Source organism: Crotalus tigris, unplaced genomic scaffold (assembly GCF_016545835.1).
Source record: "Crotalus tigris isolate CLP2741 ecotype Arizona unplaced genomic scaffold, ASM1654583v1 scf7180000017683.1919423, whole genome shotgun sequence".
Lineage (NCBI taxonomy): Eukaryota > Metazoa > Chordata > Lepidosauria > Squamata > Viperidae > Crotalus > Crotalus tigris.
Genome location: NW_024096563.1, coordinates 1,840,637 through 1,859,405, shown reverse-complemented (window position 1 = coordinate 1,859,405; position 18,769 = coordinate 1,840,637). Strand labels below are relative to the sequence as shown.

The 18,769-nt window shown below is 46.1% G+C and overlaps 1 protein-coding gene across 2 annotated transcripts in view; it reads left to right on the top strand.

Moving 5' to 3' along the window:
• The first annotated feature begins 2,210 nt into the window (after nucleotides 1-2,210).
• LINGO1 (leucine rich repeat and Ig domain containing 1) overlaps nucleotides 2,211-18,769 on the top strand; it is a 272,719-nt gene continuing 256,160 nt past the window's right edge. The window contains exon 1 of one of the 2 annotated variants that reach the window (XR_005556070.1): nucleotides 2,211-2,946. The gene's annotated coding sequence lies outside the window, so the exon portion shown is untranslated. The remainder of the gene's footprint in view (nucleotides 2,947-18,769) is intronic. The other variant, XM_039337635.1, reaches the window with a different exon arrangement.

Below are 18,769 nucleotides of genomic sequence, written 5' to 3'. Positions count from 1 at the left end.
AGGAGAGAAGGAAAAAAGGAAGCAGATGGGAAGGAAGAAGGAAGAAAGGAAGGGGATGGGAGGGAGGGAGAGTGGGAGGGAGGGAAGGAAGAAAGGAAGGGGATGGAAAGGAAGGAGGAAGGAAGGAAGGAAGGAAGGAAGGAAGGAAGGAAGGAAGGAAGGAAGGAGAGAAATGGAGAGCGAGGGAGGGAAATGGAAGTGAGAGGTGGAAAGAGGAGAAGAGAAGGGAAAATGGGAAGGAAGGAGGAAGGAGTGGGGGAAAAAAGAGTATGACTTCTTATCTTAGGATGCAGAACTCTATCCCAGCCGGTGCCAAACTCCGTCCCTCTTTGCCCCTGGGAGCAATTTGCAGGTTCGCTACCCCCAGACATGAGCACCCGCCCGGCTGCTGTGGGTCCCCTTGATAAGAGGAAAGGTTTCACTGCATAATGAGCCATAATTTGATTTGGAGGCTAACCAGAGCTTCCGTGAGCGGAGGGGGGAGGGGAGGAATGGGGCTTAGAGAAGGAGGCTCTCTTCTGGCTTAGCAACACACACACACACACACACACCTCTTAGCTGGGCTGGAAACGACCTGGAGAACTCAGGTTATCAGCGGCCATCCAAGCATGGAGGGGAACCCTCTGCCCCCTTCCTCTGGCATGGCAGAGCACAGGCAGGGCTGGCATCCTTGGGTGGGGTGGGGGGCTTCAGGCAGGGGGGGTTCAGAAGGGGGTTGGGGGTGGGTGGGGAGAGAAGGAGTGTGGTCAGAAGCAAGGCAGAAGGGGTAGCGCCACTGCTGGAAAATGGACGTGGCTGGAAAGTTCAGGGAGAGAATCGCTCCCCGCTATTTCTATCGTCCTGTTGTTTGGGGGTACTGCACCCTTCCATCAAACGGCTCAACCCGGAGCATAAGGGAACTCAGCGGGAGAATTCCTGCTTTGCATATCAAGGGATCCAAGATTTAAGATTCCTTGCAATTCCTGGACGGGGTCACAGCAGGTAGAGACGACTTTCCTTCCTTTAAGAAACGATGCTCTTTGCATTCAGAACGAAAAGAATAATAATTCAAATGCAATAATAGGGAATTGCCCCAAACCAATGAGAATGTATTTTCAAAAGCAAAGAGGGTTCATGCAAAACACCCCTAAAATAACTGACTACTTCCAGCACGTGCACGTGTGCACGGAGAGTACAAATGTATGCAACGGGGGGGGGGGGGTGTTCTGAAAGGAAGTGTGGGGTCTCTTCCCAATGTGTGCCTTTCTGCTCTCCAAATTCCTAGCCAAGGTGGTTGGAATTGATGGTTGGGAGGTCCACAGAGGTGGGAGGAGCACAGCCAGATTGGGAAAAATCTGGATACTCAATCCTTCTCCATCTCTCCCGAACAGCTGCTTCAGTGAAACACCCAGGTGGCCTGTAGAGATTAAGGTTTGGGTCTCACAGGTACACTGCTCCTGAAGGTGGAGGCACTGCTCTTAATGACCCAGGGTAACAAAAGTAAACCCTTTGGGATTTCATTATCTTTATGCAGCCGCTCTCCTGGAGTGAAGCATCAGAGACCCAGAACTTGCAGCACCCCAGATGGAAGGAAGGAAGGAGAAGAAGAGAGAAGCAAGACAAGGAAAGAAGGAAAGAAAAAGAAGGAAGGAAGGAAGGAAGAAGAAGGAAGGGGAGGAAGAGGGGAGAGAAGGAAAGAAAGAGGGAAGGGAGGGAGGGAGGAAGGGAGAAAGGAAGGAAAGAGGGAAAGGAGAGAAATAGAAAGGAGGGAAAGAGGACAGAAGGAAAGAAAGAAAGAAAGAAAAGGAAAGAAAGAAAGAAAGAAAGAAAAGGAAAGAAAGAAAGAAAGAAAGAAAGAAAGAAAAGGAAAGAAAAGAAATAAATAAAAGAAAGAAAGAAAGAAAGAAAGAAAAGAAAGAAAAAGAAAGGGAAAAAAGAAAGGGAAAAAACAAAGAAAGAAAGAAAGAAAGAAAGAAAGAAAAGGAAAAAAGAAAGAAAGAAAGAAAGAAAAGGAAAGAAAGAAAGAAAGAAAGGAAAGGAAAGAAAGGGAAAAAAGAAAGGGGAAAAAAGAAAGAAAGAAAGAAAGAAAGAAAGAAAGAAAGAAAAGGAAAGAAAGAAAGAAAGGAAAGAAAGAAAAGGAAAGAAAGAAAGAAAGAAAGGGAAAAAAGAAAGAGAAAAAAGAAAGAAAGAAAGAAAGAAAGAAAGAAAGAAAGAAAGAAAGAAAGAAAGAAAGAAAGAAAGAAAGAAAGAGAAGGGAGGGAGGAAGTTCTACAAGAGCAACGTCTGCGAAGGAGCCCTGGGGGAGCGAGAGGTCCCGGGTTCAAGCTCTCAAGCTCTCCATCACCCCCCCCCCAACCGGCAAACTGGGGCGGACCGAGCGGTGCCGGGGGAAGTTGGAACTGTCCAGTTATCCTCGGCTGGGGGTGGGGCGTCCTTCCTCCTCCTCCTCCCCTCCTCCTCCCCCCCCCGTCCGGGACATCCTGGGCGGCCCTTTCCCCTCCCGCCGCGGGGGGAGCCGGTGCAGCCCAGCCCGGCGCGGGCCTCCCTCCCGGCTGATGTCATCCGCGGCTGGCGCGCCTCTGCCTCGCGCGGCCGCCCGGGCAGCCCCGAGCAGCGGCCAGACTGGGGCTGGGCGGGCGGCGGCGGCAGCAGCAGCGGCGGGAGGAAGAGGCGAGGAGGAGGAGGAGGAGGGAAGCGCTGCAGCCGCCGCCGCCGCCGCCGCCCCGCGCATCTCTCGGGCGCCGCCGCCGCTGCAGCCAGGCGAGGCGAGGCGGGCGGGCGCCGGGAGAATGCGCGCTCCTTCCCAACCGCCGCCGCCGCCGCCTCTCGCTCGCCGCCCGCGGGACTGAGCGCCGCTGGAGGCTGGGCGCTGGGCGGGCTGGCCGGCCGGCCGGCGGGGACTCTCCCGGAGCAGCGCCCAGACTGGAAGCCGGGCTCGGGCGCCGGCGGCCGGGCAAGACGCGCAAGGTGAGCCTCGCTCCGGAGGGGACCTTGCCCGGGCTGGGGAGGGGCTGCGGGGTTGGGGGTCTTCAGCCCGGGAAGGGGGGGGTCTCTTTTGGGGTTGTCCCCCCCTCCCCCATGCTCTAACTTGGAAGGCTTGCCTCCTTCCAAATGGGGAAGGCGCTCGGGGTATGCCCCGGAACACTCTTGGCTTTTTTTTGGCGACGGGCTGGTCGGAGGCGAGGTTTTTTTTTGCGGGGGGGGGGTGTCGGTGGGACGCGGAGGGTGAGTTTCATTCCGGAGGGCACCTTGGCCGGGCTGGGGAGTTGGGGGAGGATGTCTGAGGCAGCCCGGGAGGGGGGAAGGCGCTCGGGGTATGCCCCGGAACACTCTTCTTTGACAACGGGGTGGTTGCTGTTGTTTTTCCCTACGAAAGCGAGATTTCTTGGGGGGGGGGGTGGCTGTCGGTGGGCGACGAATGCTTTCCCTCCTCTCGCCTGCTCGCTTTCTCACGCTTTCTTTCGCCTTTCAACCCCCCGCGCGCTTTTTTCTTTCTTTTCCTGCGAGGAAAGTGTGATTGGCGAGCTCACACTGTGGCCGCCTTCACACGAGACGCCGCGGGTTCGAGGCTGCCCGGAAGGGTTTGGACACCGCGCGCCGAATCAAGGTTAACCCGAGCCGACATTCGCAGAGGCGGTTGGCGGTCTTTGCATGGATGGGGGTCCAGCGTGAGCCGGGCAAGAGGGTGGGGTGGAGGTGATGGAAGAGGAAGGGAAAGGCGATTTTGAGAAACAACACACACACACACACACACACACACACACACACACACACACACACACAGAGAGAGAGAGAGAGAGAGAGAGACAGAGAGACAGACACAGACACAGACACACACAGACACACACAGACACCACACACACACACACAGAGAGACACAGAGAGAGAGAGAGAGAGAGAGAGAGAGAGACCACACATACCACACACACACACACACACACACACCACACACACACACACACACACAGACACACACACACACACACACACACACACAGACACGGAAAGGGTTTGGAGGAAGCAAAACTCAAAATATTGCCTGGCTTTGGGTCGAATCCGCTTCTCTTTGTTCGGCCGAAGGAGAAATCAGGGTTCGGGTTTGACGCGTTTCAAAAGGGGAGCCAGTCAGGTGCGTGTGTCCTAAGGCAAATTACCTCCCCCCCTCAAGGATTGGGGGCGGGGGAATAAAGAAAAGAGGCTCTTTGCAAAAGGTTCGGGACCTGCTTTCCTAGCAAAATGCAACCTGCCTGGTTGGTGTGCAGGTGTGTGTGTGTGTGTGTGTGTGTGTGTATCACAAGGTAAAAAGAAGGAATTGAGATTTTTTTTAAAAAAAAAAAAGCAGGGATGCTATTGATCACTTGGAAAATGAATTCCTGGGACAGGTCAGACCCAGAGCGGCTGCTGTCTCTTGGGGCCAAGGACTATGGGGTGGTTTTTTTCCGATTCTGCGCTGCTGGTGGGCAGTGTTAGAAATGCAAGCTCCAGCAAAAGGGTCCGGAAGAGAAAGGAGGTGGGCAAACCAGGTCAAATGTTGTTTAATAAAAATGTATTTGTGGCCAGCCTGCCGGGTGTAAAAGGGTCACTCAAAAGCAGGGGGAAATTGCTGGGCTGTGAGTTCTTAGACAGTCAGGAAAATTGGAGAATTAATGAGAAACTGAAGGGTCCTTTGTGCTCTCTGAGCTGGGTTGTTTTCTTGCAGGCGTTTCATGGCCTAGCTAGGTAGGGAGTGGAGGGAGGGAGGGAGGGAGGGAGGGGGGAGGAGGAGGAGGAAGAGGAGGAGGAGGAGGAGAAGAAGAAGAAGAAGGAGAATTAGGACTGTGGGGTTCTTGCTGTTCTCTGAGCTTGGTGATTTTCTTGCAGACGTTTCATTACCCAACTAGGTAACATCCTCAGGGCTAGAAGGGAGAGGAGTGTGTGGAGAGGAGGAGGAGGAGGAGGAGGAGGAGGAGGAGGAGGAGGAGGAGGAGGAGGAGGAGGAGAAATAGGACTGTGGGGTCCTTGGCGTTCTCTGAGCTGGGTTGTTTTCTTGCAGACGTTTCATTACCCAACTAGGTAATATCATCAGTGCTAGAAGGGAGACAGGTATATGGAGAGGAGGAGGAGGAGGAGGATGACTGTGGGGTCCTTGGTGTTCTCTGAGTTTGGTTTTTTTCTTGGAGACGTTTCATTACCCAACTAGGTAACATCATCAATGCGAATCAGAAACTGTAGCGATCCTTGAGGAATTTTGGCAGAATGCTGCCCACCTTTCTACTGTAATAATAATAATAACAACAACAAACAACAACAAAACAGCAACAACAACAACAACAACAATAATAAAGTTGGAAGGGATCTTGCAGGTCATCTAGTCCAGCCCTCTGCTCAGGCAGGAAACCCTATACCATTTCAGACAAACCTCTTCTTCCTATCCTCCTTCGCCCTATGTTACCTTACCAAAATGGTGTGAAGTAGGGGTTTAGACTTACTCTGCGTAATGCGTAAATGCCATCTCAAATGCCCAATGGTGTAATCATTTGAAAATGAGAGATAGGTAGTCCTGGATTTATGACCACAATCAAAAAGGGAACCTCTATCAATAAGTGAGGTGGTTGTTAAGTCATGCACAATCTTTTTTTGTTGTGGTTGTTCAGCGAATCCGACTCCACCACCACCCCGCCCCTTGTTGACTTTGCTAGTCAGAAGCTGGCTGGGAAAGTCACAAATGGACGTCACATGACCTTGGCACACTGCAACTGTCACAACTACATACCAGTTGCCAAGCATCTGAATTTAGATCACGTGACCTTGAGGAACTCTAGGACGGTCGTAAGGGCGAGAACTGGTTGTAAAATCAATGTTTTTTTCAGTGCGATTGTGACTTTGAGCGGTCAGTAAACAAGGGGTGGTAAGTCAAGGACTCTCTGTATTTGGGGAGTGGGCAAGGGCTGGATCCTAACAGAATCAGCTCTGGATAGAAAAAAGTAAGACCGTGGTTGTGAGCTTTTCTGGCTTGCTTTGGTTAAGAAAGTGATAACAGACGCTCAAGAAAAACCAAAACCTGAATTGAATTGAATGTTTTATTTGATCAAGTGTGATTTAGACAGACAAGGAATTCGTCTCCAGTACAGAAGTGCTCAGTGTGCACGCAAAGAATGAGAATAATAATAATACCAATAAAAGGAGGAGTAGAGAAGATAAGGATAAATAATAATTTAGGTGAATTAATGAATTAAATTCAGCAGAGTGATGTCAGGTGTGTCTAGGCATGGCTGACTCAGGATTTCTGGGAGTTGAAGTCCACGAGTCATAAAAAAGCCAAGGTTGCCTATTCCTGGTCTAGTTGTTTTGGCATACAATGTCCCATAGGGAAGGGATTGAAATGATTTATGTCCAGGATGAGTCCTTAAAGAACATACCCCAGACTAAAATAGGTCTGGATTTTGCTGGAATGAGAAGGAGAGCTTCCAGAAAAGGAAGAGTCTACCTTTACAGATGGGACCAAAAGTATTTCCTGGATTGCACCGAGGCTGGCAAGGTTTGTATGCCTTGTGTGGTTCAGGAACAGGCAGAAAACCATCCCGTAAAGCATCCCCTACCTAGCCAAGGCTCCTTGCAGAATTCTCCTGGTGTCATTCCTTTAAAAAATAAATGTTGACCCTGCTCCTTTTTTTATAGGCACATTTCATTGCCGTGGAACGATAGTTTTTAGCGCTTTGCTCTTAGTCTCTCCTTCTGCCCCTTCGGAGGTCTCCGTCCGGGCCAGCACAAATGACCAGCCAACTGCTTGGATTTTCTAATTTCTTCTGGAGCGTTGGAGCAAGACGGCTATTTAAAAGCCAAGTGTCAGCGGCATCAGGAGAAATAAAAAGGAACTCATCCATCTTTTATGCAGCTGGTCCTCCAACAGTTGCCACCTCCAGCTGAGCTCCTTTGGGAGGCGGGTGGATTTGAACTCCTGCCCTCTTTTCTGAGAATAACCCTTACCCTGCGGGTTTTCCCACTGCTTTTTCATAAACCCTAAAATCTCCTTCAAGTTCAGCTTGCTCGTGGATGAGTTCCTGGAGGCCACCACGGAGCTTCTTGGCCACATGATGGAAGTGGCTCAGGGTTGGTTAGCCGCTGGGCTTGGATTGAAGGCCCTGTCTCCAGCTTTCATGGGGATAAAGATAAGGAAGAAGACAAATCTTCCCCAGCAGCTCCTTCTTTACGTCCATGAAGGAGCCTAGTTGAGACACCCTCCTGGTTGGACTTGATGCCTCGCCTGAGTGAGAGATCTGAAACTTTGATCAGATCCTCCTTTGGCCTTGTTTAGAAGACTTCCTGTTCCTTTCTCAAACTCTGAGAATGCCCTTAGGGAAAGGAACTTGGAGAAACTATTGAGCAATTGAGAAAAAAAAAATGACATTTGTTGGCCCCAGTTTGGAATCTCTGTGAAAACCTGGTCTGTTTTATGTATTTTTTCTTCATTGTTCTTGAATGCTCCTTGTAATGGACCCTTCTTATTTATTATTTTTAATCCCACTTTTAGAAGTAACTCAAGGCAGCAAACAGATCTAACTGGGCCCCAGCTCATAGCTAAGGCAGGACTAGAACTCATAGTCACCTGGTGATTGGTTCAAAATCACCCAGATGACTTTCATGGCTAAGGCTGGACTGTAACTCACAGTCACCTGGTGATCAGCTCAAAATCACCCAGCTGGCTTCCATGGCTAAGGCTGAACTATAACCCACAGTCACCTGGTGATTGGCTCAAAACCACCCAGCTGGCTTTCCTGGCTAAGGCTGGATTAGAACTCATACACTCCCAGTTTCTAGGTCTGCATCTTAACCATTACACCAAACTAGCTTGAAGCTGTTTTGGGTCCAACTGTCTGGGCAGAGGATGGATGCAATTTTGCCTCCTATTTTTTTTTTTTTTAGAACTCCACAATTGGAAACGCACAAAAATTCCCGAAGAGCCTTCCAGCTCTGTTCTGAGCAGGCGATTGATCTGCAGGGAACATCTGTTTCGCCACCCGTTCCCTGCGGTGCCTTGCTGAGCTAGATGGTCTCTGCCATGGATCGGAAACAGGATTTGGAAATTCCCACTATGAATGAGTAGCTGGGAATCTCAGATAGAGATGCATCCAAAAGCTAAGTAGGTTCCTTTTGCTGGTATAGGACGGGCAAGACACACACGTTGAGTGATGCAAAGCCTATTTCTTTATTGTTCTGTTTCTTATTCTAGCACTTCTAAGAAGGGTGTTCAACTGATATGCTGGGGTGGACTTCCAAATGCATGTGAGAATATAAGTCATGGCCTTTCTACTACCTGGTTCTCAACCTGGGCAACTTTCAGGTGTGGACTTCAACTCACAGAGTTCCGCAGCCAACGTGAATTCTGTGAGTTGAAATCCACATATCTCAATCATGCTGAAAGGAGAATTCTGGGAACTGAAGTCCATCCATCTGACTGGCTGGGAAATTCTGGGAGTTGAAGTCCACTCATCTTAAAATTGCCCAAGTTGAAAAATACTGTTCTATTTTGTTAAGGAAGGATTTGCATGGTTCACAAGGGTTCACAGCATTCAGCAACTGATACTGTGTAAGTCTGAGGGAGATCCACTCACCATGATGGGGGATCTACTTTTAAAAGAGGAAAGGTGCTAAATTTTCCTTTTGGATCACAGCTACGATATCTCCAGGTACATTTTCCCCCTGTTGATCTACTTAGGGATGTGATCCCATGCAAGGATGCTTGAGGATTTTTATCGGTGATACAGTTTGAAAGAAAGAAAAAAAACACCTCCTTTCTCCTTTGTGTGATGTATTCCTATGAATTTTGTAAGGTGCTTTGAAGTTGTTGTTGTTAAAAATAAAACCACCTTCATATTTCAGAAGTCTGGATATATTAGGATGAAATAAATGCTTTGGAGATGTGTGCTTTCAAAGATGCTCATGTGGTGTTGTGTTTGTAAGTGAACCAATGTGGAAATACGCATGTTGATAAGAAATAGTCTTGGAAAGTATTGTGACAAGTAGGGGGAGAGTGAGATACATGAGGTTCTTGGTGCTCGCTGAGCTTGGTCGTTTTCTTGCAGATGTTTCATTACCCAACTAGGTAACACAATCAGTGCTACTGGTGGGCAGTGGTAATAGGTAATGGATAATGGTAAATAAACATCTGCAAGAAAACAACCACGCTCAGAGACCACCAAGGACCCCACAGTTCAGCCCTGAGCTACAAATAGTCTCTTCTATCAGTGAAATACGTGCCTTACTGACAGATGCTCACCAAACAGATGCTGAGTGAACGGAGAAATTTTTGCACCAGTGATCTGATTAAAATATATAGTGGGATATGCTGCTACTGCTACTAATAATTTGTTCACGCGGCAGTTGTACCTCTTGCTGAATCGCAGTTTAATATTCCATATGGCAATCCTGTATCAGCTTTTTTTTTTAATTTGAGGATGCCTGATGCAAACGCACTGGCAGAGGCTGGCATTCCCTCATTGTGGCTAGCCTAAGGTGGTTTGTTTGTGTGTGCGTACCTAGTCACTTCTAGGTCAATCAAACTGCATGTATGAACCCAGCTGGAAGGTCCCAGGCTAGGGAATTGAAATGCCCTGCTTTCTGCTTGCTTTAATATCACCGTTTCTGATGTCAGCTTCCTATTTTTCAGCAGGAAATCATTTGTTAACAGCAGAAGGCTTGGATGGCAAATGAAAACCGCTGAAATCTCGTTGAAAGCTGAATTCCTTGTTCTTTTCATTTCTTGATCTACCGCCCTCCATATATATGTCCTCATGTTCACTTTATAACATTTCTTGATCTACCGCCCTTTTGGCGTCTCACTTTTCAGTTAAATCCCAAAACAAAGAAGGATCAAGTGAGATCTTTTCAAGTGTCACGTTCAACCTTGGGATACATGGATCTAATGGGGGGGAGGGTCCCCTTGAGACAGACAGAGCGAGAGTCGAAGGCAACAAAACCTGGATGCCGAGATGGACAGACAGCTCAATCGATAAAAAGGTGGAACTGTAAACTGTCAGATACGATATAAAAACAGCATCAAAGAAATGGGAACCAATCACAGGGGGAATAAATGATAGCAGAATAAACAGGAGTTACAGATAAAAAGAGCAAGGGCTAACTCAGCACAGTGTCATGGAAATGAATGCAGTAACTTTGCAGCACCACTACCAACACAGATAAGGAGAATGAAATATACTTATCCAGAAAAATGAATCCAGGATAAATCAAGGTTTCTGAAGCCTCGGCATACTGGGGCTCTATCAAGAGGTCCTTTGTAAGAAGATTCCACACTTGTGATGATGAGAAGGAAATAGACTTGTGTCTCGTTATCCTTGGAGTGCAAAAACCTGAGTTAGTCCTGGGATGAATTTGCACAACTGCTGAGGTCAGCAGAGCAAAATCTCCGGTGCAGGAAACTTTAAACCACCCTCCCATGTGATTACATTCCAGCCTTGACCCGCAATGTTCCTTTTTTGGAGAGCATATGTGCCTATGTGCACAAACAATTTGCAGCAGGGATAAAATAAGCCTTCAAAAAAAGGGCAACAAATGGCACATCTACCCATTCCAAAATATAATTTTAGACTTTCCAAATTAGAATCTGGCTGTGGGGCTGAGCCAGCAGGCTGAACACAAATATCACAGAGTGAAAGACGTTCCTTTTCTTGCTGGTTAACTCAGCTTTTCTTCAATTGGCTTCTTCTCTTGACTCCAGGAATGCCCTGGGTTGGTCATGCCCCTCCTTGGGATCCAACCTTATGAATGAGGAAACCTTATTACGTTTTGTGGGATGTGCTTCCAAGCAGATGTTTACACAGTTGATTGCCTTCCCATAAATCTAGACTATTCGTATTTTGGGGTTAAATTCTGGGATCCTTGACAGTCCCTGAACTTGGTGGTTTTCTTGCAGAAGTTTCATTACCCAACTAGGTAACATCATCAGTGCTAGAAGGGAGTGAGGTTTGTGGGGGGAGGAGGAGGAAGAGGAGGAAGAGAAGGGGGGAAGGAGAAAGAGGAAGAATGTGGGGTCCTTGGTGCTCTCTGAGCTTGGTGGTTTTCTTGCAGGCGTTTCATTACCCAACTAGGTAACATCATCACTGCTAGAAGGGAGTGGGGTTTGCAGAGAGGAGGAGGAGGAGGAGGAGGAGGAGGAGGAGGAGGAGGAGGAGAAGAAGGTGGTGGTGGTGGTGGAGGAGGAGGAGGAGCAGGAGGAGCAGGAGAACTAGGACTGTGGAGTTCTTGGTGGTCTCTGAGCTTGGTGGTTTTCTTGCAGACGTTTCATTACCCAACTAGGTAACATCATCACTGCTAGAAGGGAGTGGGGTTTGCAGAGAGGAGGAGGAGGAGGAGGAGGAGGAGGAGGAGGAAGAGGAGGAGGAGAACTAGGACTGTGGGGTTCTTGGTGGTCTCTGAGCTTGGTGGTTTTCTTGCAGACGTTTCATTACCCAACTAAGTAACATCATCACTGCTAGAAGGGAGTGGGGTTTGCAGAGAGGAGGAGGAGGAGGAGGAGGAGGAGGAGGAGGAAGAAGAAGAGGAGAACTAGGACTGTGGGGTTCTTGGTGCTCTCTGAGCTTGGTGGTTTTCTTGCGGATGTTTCATTACCCAACTAGGTAACACCATCACTGCCAGAAGGGAGAGGGACATGCTCTCTGCTTATCTACAGTGGCTTGCCTATTGTTGGTGGGCTTGTTGTTTTCCTCTTGGCAGTTCTTTGATTAGGCTATTGTTTACTGCTTGATTGTTTGACTGAGTTGGTAATTCCTTGAGTGTTTCCTGATTGATTGTTGGTCTGGTATTAATCCTGGTGTCAATCTCTGCTGGGTAATGAAACATCTGCAAGAAAGCAACCAAGCTCAGAGAGCACGGAGGGGACCCCAAGGACCCCACAATCTTCCTTCTGATTACAACTGAATTCTGAGGTTGCACTGAGAAGATCTCTCTCCAAAATCCAGAGAACACGAAAGGGTTTCTTTTGATATTTTTTAGTGATATGGGAATTGCTGAAACACTGCCTTATTTCAGAACCAAGAAGACACACGGAAAACCTTGAACCAGGTGGGAAAAACCAGGACTTTAGCTCCTCCCACTGAAGGAGGATTTACGCCAGGGGTTCTCAACCTTGGCAACTTTAAGACTTGTGGACTTCAACTCCCAGAATTCCTCAGCCAGCTTTGCTGGCTGAGGAATTCTGGGAGTTGAAGTCCACAAGTCTTAAAGTTGCCAAGATTGAGAACCCCTGATTTTACGCTGTGACCTTCCTCCCATGGTTCAGCTCAGATTTTTCAAAGTGGTTCCCCAAAGAATGGCGGAAAAAAAATGAATATTAGTGATTGTGTGGAAATAGTTAGGCCTAAAGAGCTTCAGCCTGCCTGTTCCTTAATACTTTGCCCACTTTCCTTGTTCTCAAGAAGCAGAACGTTGAAGACCTTTAGGATCGTAACTTCACCGGAAAATATCTTCTTGGTACGATGCCCCCATGGGATGTAAAATTTGTCTAACTTACACTCATTGATACATTCACAGTATGACCTTTTCTGGACTTTTTCTTATTCCCTCCTGGGAACGGATTCAGTTTTAGAGCTGGCTCGACACGAGATTCTTCCTGTTTTACAAGGAAAAATATATGCTCCCTCAATTATTGCCTTGGTCTCCTGAGAGATTTCCCTCCCCCCTCCAAGAAAAGCTGAGGGAATTTGCAACTGAGAAGTCCTTCCCTTCCACTGAAGCCCGGGAGCCCTAGAGAAGGAAGGTGAATCTCAAACCCCAGCATTTTGTGATGTTCAGGTTTCTAAACATTTCCCTTTCGTCAGTTTTTTCCTAGTCAGCAGGCAAGGCCAAATGTTCATCAGGCTATGGCGCTCAAAGTCCATTTTCACAACTCATAAATTCTATCCCTGTAAAATGGGGATGTGTGACAGGTATGTGATAATGAGCCGAGGTGGCGCAGCAGTTAGAGTGCAGTACTGCAGGCCACTTTAGCTGAGTGTGTTCAGCAGGTCAGCGGTTCAAATCTCACTGGCTCAAGGTTGACTCAGCCTTCCATCCTTCCGGGGTAGGTAAAATGAGGACCCAGATGGTTGGGGGCAATGGAAATATATATATATATATATATATATATATATATATATATATATATATATACATTGCTTACTGGTGTACACCGCTTAGAGAGTGCTTGCACTTAAAGCCGTATATAAGTCTCATAAATAAATAAATAAATAAATACAGGTAGTCCTTGCAAATCCTTTTGTTTAGTGACCATTCGAACTTACAAGGTGCCTTATGACATGTTTCACCCTTACGAACATTGCAGCTTCCCCACGGTCACGTGATCAAAATCCTGATGTTGGGCAACTGGTTCAGATTTATGACGGTCGCTGTGTCCTGGGGTTGTGCCGGCTTCTGACCGACAAAGTCAATGGGGAGGACGGATTCACTTCACAACTGCATGCCTAACTTAACTGCAATGATTTGCTTAACAACGGTGGCAAGAAAGGTCATAAAATGGGGCAAAACTCCCTTAACTGTCTTGCTTAGCGACAGAAATGTTGGACTTAATTGTGCTCGTACGCTGAGGACTTCCTGTAGTCCATTTTTCATGTGAAGGCAGTGATGGCTAAAGAGAAGAAATCTGAGCTCTTCGTTGCTGCAGCCAAAGTGGAAACGTGAGTGAAAGACCTGCTAGTTCAGGGGTAGGCAACCTTGGCCCCTTCATGACTCATGGACTTCAACTCCCAGAATTCCTGAGCCAGCATGGCTCAGCTTGGAAACCTCTCCCTTTCCCCTCAGCATGGCTGGCTCGGGAATTCTGGGAGTTGAAGTCCACGGGTCATAAAAGAGCCAAGGTTGCCTACCTCTGGCTTAGGCCTAGGCTGCTTTATGACTCTTGGACTTCAACGCCCAGAATTCCTCAGCCAGCATGGCTCAGCTTGGAAACCTCTCCCTTTCCCCTCAGCGTGGCTGGCTCGGGACTTCTGGGAGTTGAAGTCCACGCATCATAAAAGAGCCAAGGTTGCCTACCCTTGGGCTAGTTGCTTCTGAGTAGCCCCGAAGAAGACAATGAAGCCATCTCCTGCTTCATCTCCTGTATGCTCTTTTTTCCGTGTAGCTATTTACAGTTTTATAGGAGTGAGTATAGAATAGAGTATAGCTGGAAAGGACCTAGAGATCTTCTAGTCCAGCCCCATTTTTGCAATCCTAAATTGTGGCATGTTTTCTTCTTTCTTTTCATGACCCCCCAAAGCACTTTCAAATTCACATCATATGGGCCATAAGCTCTCATGTCTGATCTGGTCACAGCCAAGAGGCCTTTGTTGTGTTCATTCAGTTGAAAGCCGATGCTTAAAAGGTCAGAAAAGATCTTACATCGAGACCTGAAAAAAGTGAGATGGAGAATGCGGCGTTTGTTCTGTAACTTTGATCTTGTACAACGTCTGCTTTTTGCCCTCTCTTCCTCTCACCCGTCACGCTGTATGATTCATGGTTACAAATGATTGCCGGGTAGATATCCTTTTTTTAAAGGATGAATGAGACAGTGTTGAAATTTTGCTCCACAATGAGTAAAATCGGTTGGATAAAGGATCCGCTGGTAAAGGCCATCCTGAAGGGGGAAGGAAAACACACAACAGGGATAGTCTTTTTAATAGTTTAGCAAAATGTAAAATACAGAAATACGAAGAAAATGGAAATAACGGGAAAATAAGGGAGGAAAAGGGGAAGAGGAAAAAGTGTAGGGGAAAAGAGAAAGCGTTGACTTTTGACTTCTTTTGGCTCGGTAGAATAAGATAATGACAGGACAAGATAGGACAGAATGAACTAATATTAATAGAATGGAATGGAATGGAATGGAATGGAATGGAATAGAATAGAATAGAACAGAATAGAATAGAATAGAAAATTCTATTCTAGAAAAGAGAATAGAATAGAATAGAAAATTCTATTCTAGAAAAGAGAAGAGAAGAATAGAATAGAATAGAAAATTCTATTCTAGTAAAAAGAGAAAAGAAGAGAAAATAATAGAATAGAATAGAATAGAATAAATATTAGAATAGAATAGAATAGAAAATTATATTCTAGAAAAGAGAAGAGAAGAATAGAATAGAACAGAACAGAATAGAATAGAAAATTATATTCTAGAAAAGAGAAGAGAAAAGAATAGAATAGAATAGAATAGAATAAATATTGGAATAGAATAGAATAGAATAGAATAGAATAGAACGAAACGAAACGAAACGGAATAGAATAGAATAGAATTCTTTATTGGCCAAGTGTAGTTGGACACAAAAGGAATTTGTCTCTAGTGCAGAAGCTCTCAGTATACATACAAGTAATAGTAATAAATCATCCGGGATTAAAGATCGCTGATAATGATCAGTGATTAACGATCAGTGATAAATGATCAATCCCTCAGTGGAACAGCTTGCCTCCAGAAGCTATGGGTGCTCCAGCACTGGAAGGTTTTTAAGAAGAAATTGGACAACATTTGTCTGAAATGGTCTAGGCCAGCTTCCCTGCTCGAGGAGTGAGCTGGACTTGAAGACCTCCCTCCAAGGTCCCTTCCAATTCTGCTATTCTGTGTTCTACTGCAACAAAATATTCAAGCAAGAGCCAGCGGGAAGGGGAGGGACCTCTAGGATGGTCAGAAGAATAGAAAATCTAGACTAGACTAGACTAGACTAGACTAGACTAGAGAATAGAATAGAATAGAATAGAATAGAATAGAATAGAATAGAATAGAATAGAATAGAATAGAATAGAATAGAATAGAATAGAATTCTTTATTGGCCATATGTGATTGGAGACACAAGGAATTTGTCTCTGATACATAAGCTCTCAGTATACACACAGACTCAACTTTTTACTTTTGTATAATAATATATGCTAGCCATCTCTATAACAACAAACCTATCAATACACATCAGGGATAGGAAAAGATAGAATTGGAGAAATACAGGGAAGGGAGGATGGTAGATCTTTAGTTTTATAGGTTTAACTCTGGAGAGAGAACTGGTCTTGATTCTATTATAGCAGTCTTCCAATGTTTGACAGGCTGTCACAAAGAGGAGGGAGTCAACCTCCAAAGCTCCAGAAGGCAGGACAAGAAGCCACGGATGGAAACTAATCAAGCAACCTAGAACTAAGGAGAAATTCCCTGACAGAACAATTAATCAGTGGAACAGCTTCCTTCCAAAAGTTGTGGGTGCTCCGAGATTGGAGGTAATGAAAAATGGAAAGTAAAAACTTAAAAAAAAAAAAAAGGAGACTGGATAGCCTTTTCACTAGGGACAGTATAGGGTCTCCTGCTTGAGCAGGGGGTTGGACTGGAAGACCTCCAAAGTTCCTTCCAACTCTGTGTTTCCGTTATTCTGTTAATTCTGATGGTGAAATCAGGGGAAAGGAGGGGATGAGAAGACACAGCAAGGGCGTGTAAGTTGGAGACTTTAGCTGCAGGGTACAAAGGAGGAAAGAGGTTTGGAAGAGGGGAGAGAGGCGGGTGAGATGCTCAGGAGGAAAAGCCAAGATGCAGACAAGAACAATAAATCCATGAAACAGACAACTTCAATCATGAGGAACGATGCGTATCAAGCCAAGAACTGCTGCTGATTGTGCATAAATCGAGATCCACGTTCCAAACCAGACCAACACTTTGATGAAAAAACTTGAAGCTGCTATGAATTGCACATCACAAATTGCAGCAGACTTCCAAGGAATTCATCCCAAAGACAGACACGGTCCAAAAGTCCAACAAGGTGAAGGAGAAGACTCTGTGAGGTGGTCAACCTTACAAACATAATCAATAAATAATCGATCTCCAAATTAGGTGACTGCTCTAACTGCAGCTTTTGAAGAGACTCTTTACTGAAGGGACTTGGTTTCTCCATTTCTCCCTGAAGGAAAAATGGAGCCCCCTTCCTCAGTTCAGGAAGAAAGGAGAAGCGTGGAACCAGCCTGATTGCTTTGTCTCTGCAATGTAACTTCTGCCGATCAATAAAATTAATCCCATTTATCCTGGCATGGTTAAGAGGGGCACTTGAAGGTCCCTAACTGGTGGAAAGAAATGGGGGTGATTAGTGTCAATTCTCCTTGTTGTCTTGTGATGGATTTTCCTCGTTGCCTCTACGGATTCTTGGCGGTTGCCTTTTGTTTTGCCCTAAATAGCTTGTCTAATAAAGGTTATTATCTAGGGCACAAATCTACTTCATGCTTCAATTTCACTTTGCAAGAGTCAATAATAATAGCAGGACAATGATTGTTTTAAAGAAGGATCCTTCGCAAGATGTGGTTGACCTTCCCTTTTCCCCAGCACTGTCTTGAGAAATGAGGTAGCACAAATTCTTGGAAAAGGCTTCAGAGCTGATAAATGGGATGTCCAGGTTGATATTAGCAGCAAAGTCAATCGGACATCTTTGACAGTGTCTGTAAGGAACCCAGAATGCTGGTGAATCTTTGGTAATTAAAGCAAGTCAACATATACTGTAGACCGAGGCTGTGTGCTGAAGAGGAGGATGAAGGAAGATATTGCTTCCTTATGCTGTGGATGGAAACAATACCATTGTTTATAAGCCATATTTTATTGATGGTTTGTGTAAGCTGAGACCATAGGTCTGTTTTGGGCTGCTGTGAACATCTGGGATGGCTTATAAAATCTTCCAAACATTTTTCGCTGGAGTTGGAAAAAGAAGTTTTGAAGGCCACCCAAGAAAAGAGCTATGGATTTAGATTTAATTCCTGCCCCTACAATCAGACACCAAGGTAAGGGAAACCAAAATAATTTTGTTGGTGTCTTGGTCCTGCCTCCTTTTCAGGATATGTTCCTCTCCAGGTCATCACTGAAAGGCCAAGCTTGGCTCCTCCATCATTCTTTCAAATGAAGAAGAAGAAGAAGAAGAAGAAGAAGAAGAAGAAGAAGAAGAAGAAGAAGAAGAAGAAGAAGAAGAAGAAGAAGAAGAAGAAGAAGAAGAAGAAGAAGAAGAGGAGGAGGAGGAGGAGGAGGAGGAGGAGGAGGAGGAGGAGGAGGAAGAGGAAGAGGAGGAGGAGGAGGAGGAGGAGGAGGAGGAGGAGGAGGAGGAGGAGGAAGAAGAGGAAGAGGAGGAGATGGGTACTTCCAACCATGCCCATGAGATCTACCTGGAGCTCAGAGGCATACTCTAAAAGGATGATACCTTCAAAAATCCAGTCCATTGATTTAGACAAGTCCACTTTGATCCTCAAGAAAAGACAGAAGAATGTTGGGGTGCTGGAGAACATCTAAGGCCAGAACAGATGTTGAGGAGATGTCTGTTAACTAGATGCCTGCAAGATGGCAACCATTTTGTTAGAGAACCCACCAAATGGGTTCATCAACCTCAAACATCAAGGGCTTCTATGTTGGTTTGTGATGCACACATCAAGAAACATGGTTGTCCATGGGATGGCAAAGGACAATGGGTGATGACACTATCCTCCAAGTGACGTGACCAATGGACTTATATAAAGCATCGTGATACTGTGACACAGTCACACACTGGATGGGTATTATTATGCCTTGTTTCAGATCCTGTTGTCCTGAAACTCTGGCTTTTAAGGGCCAAAAGAAATGTTGAGGAGATGATTTTGTACACACCAAGCCTACTGTGGCTTGTTCCACATTAGGCTTGGCTTGTACAAAGCCACTGCTTGTTTCCACCAAGCCACTGCTACAACAAACAACAAATAGCTTTGTTTTTGTTGGAAGAAGACAAATGCCAAACTTAATCCAGAGGGCTTCAGAGCAGGAGGACAATGGGGTGGGAAGGAGGGTCAAATGCAA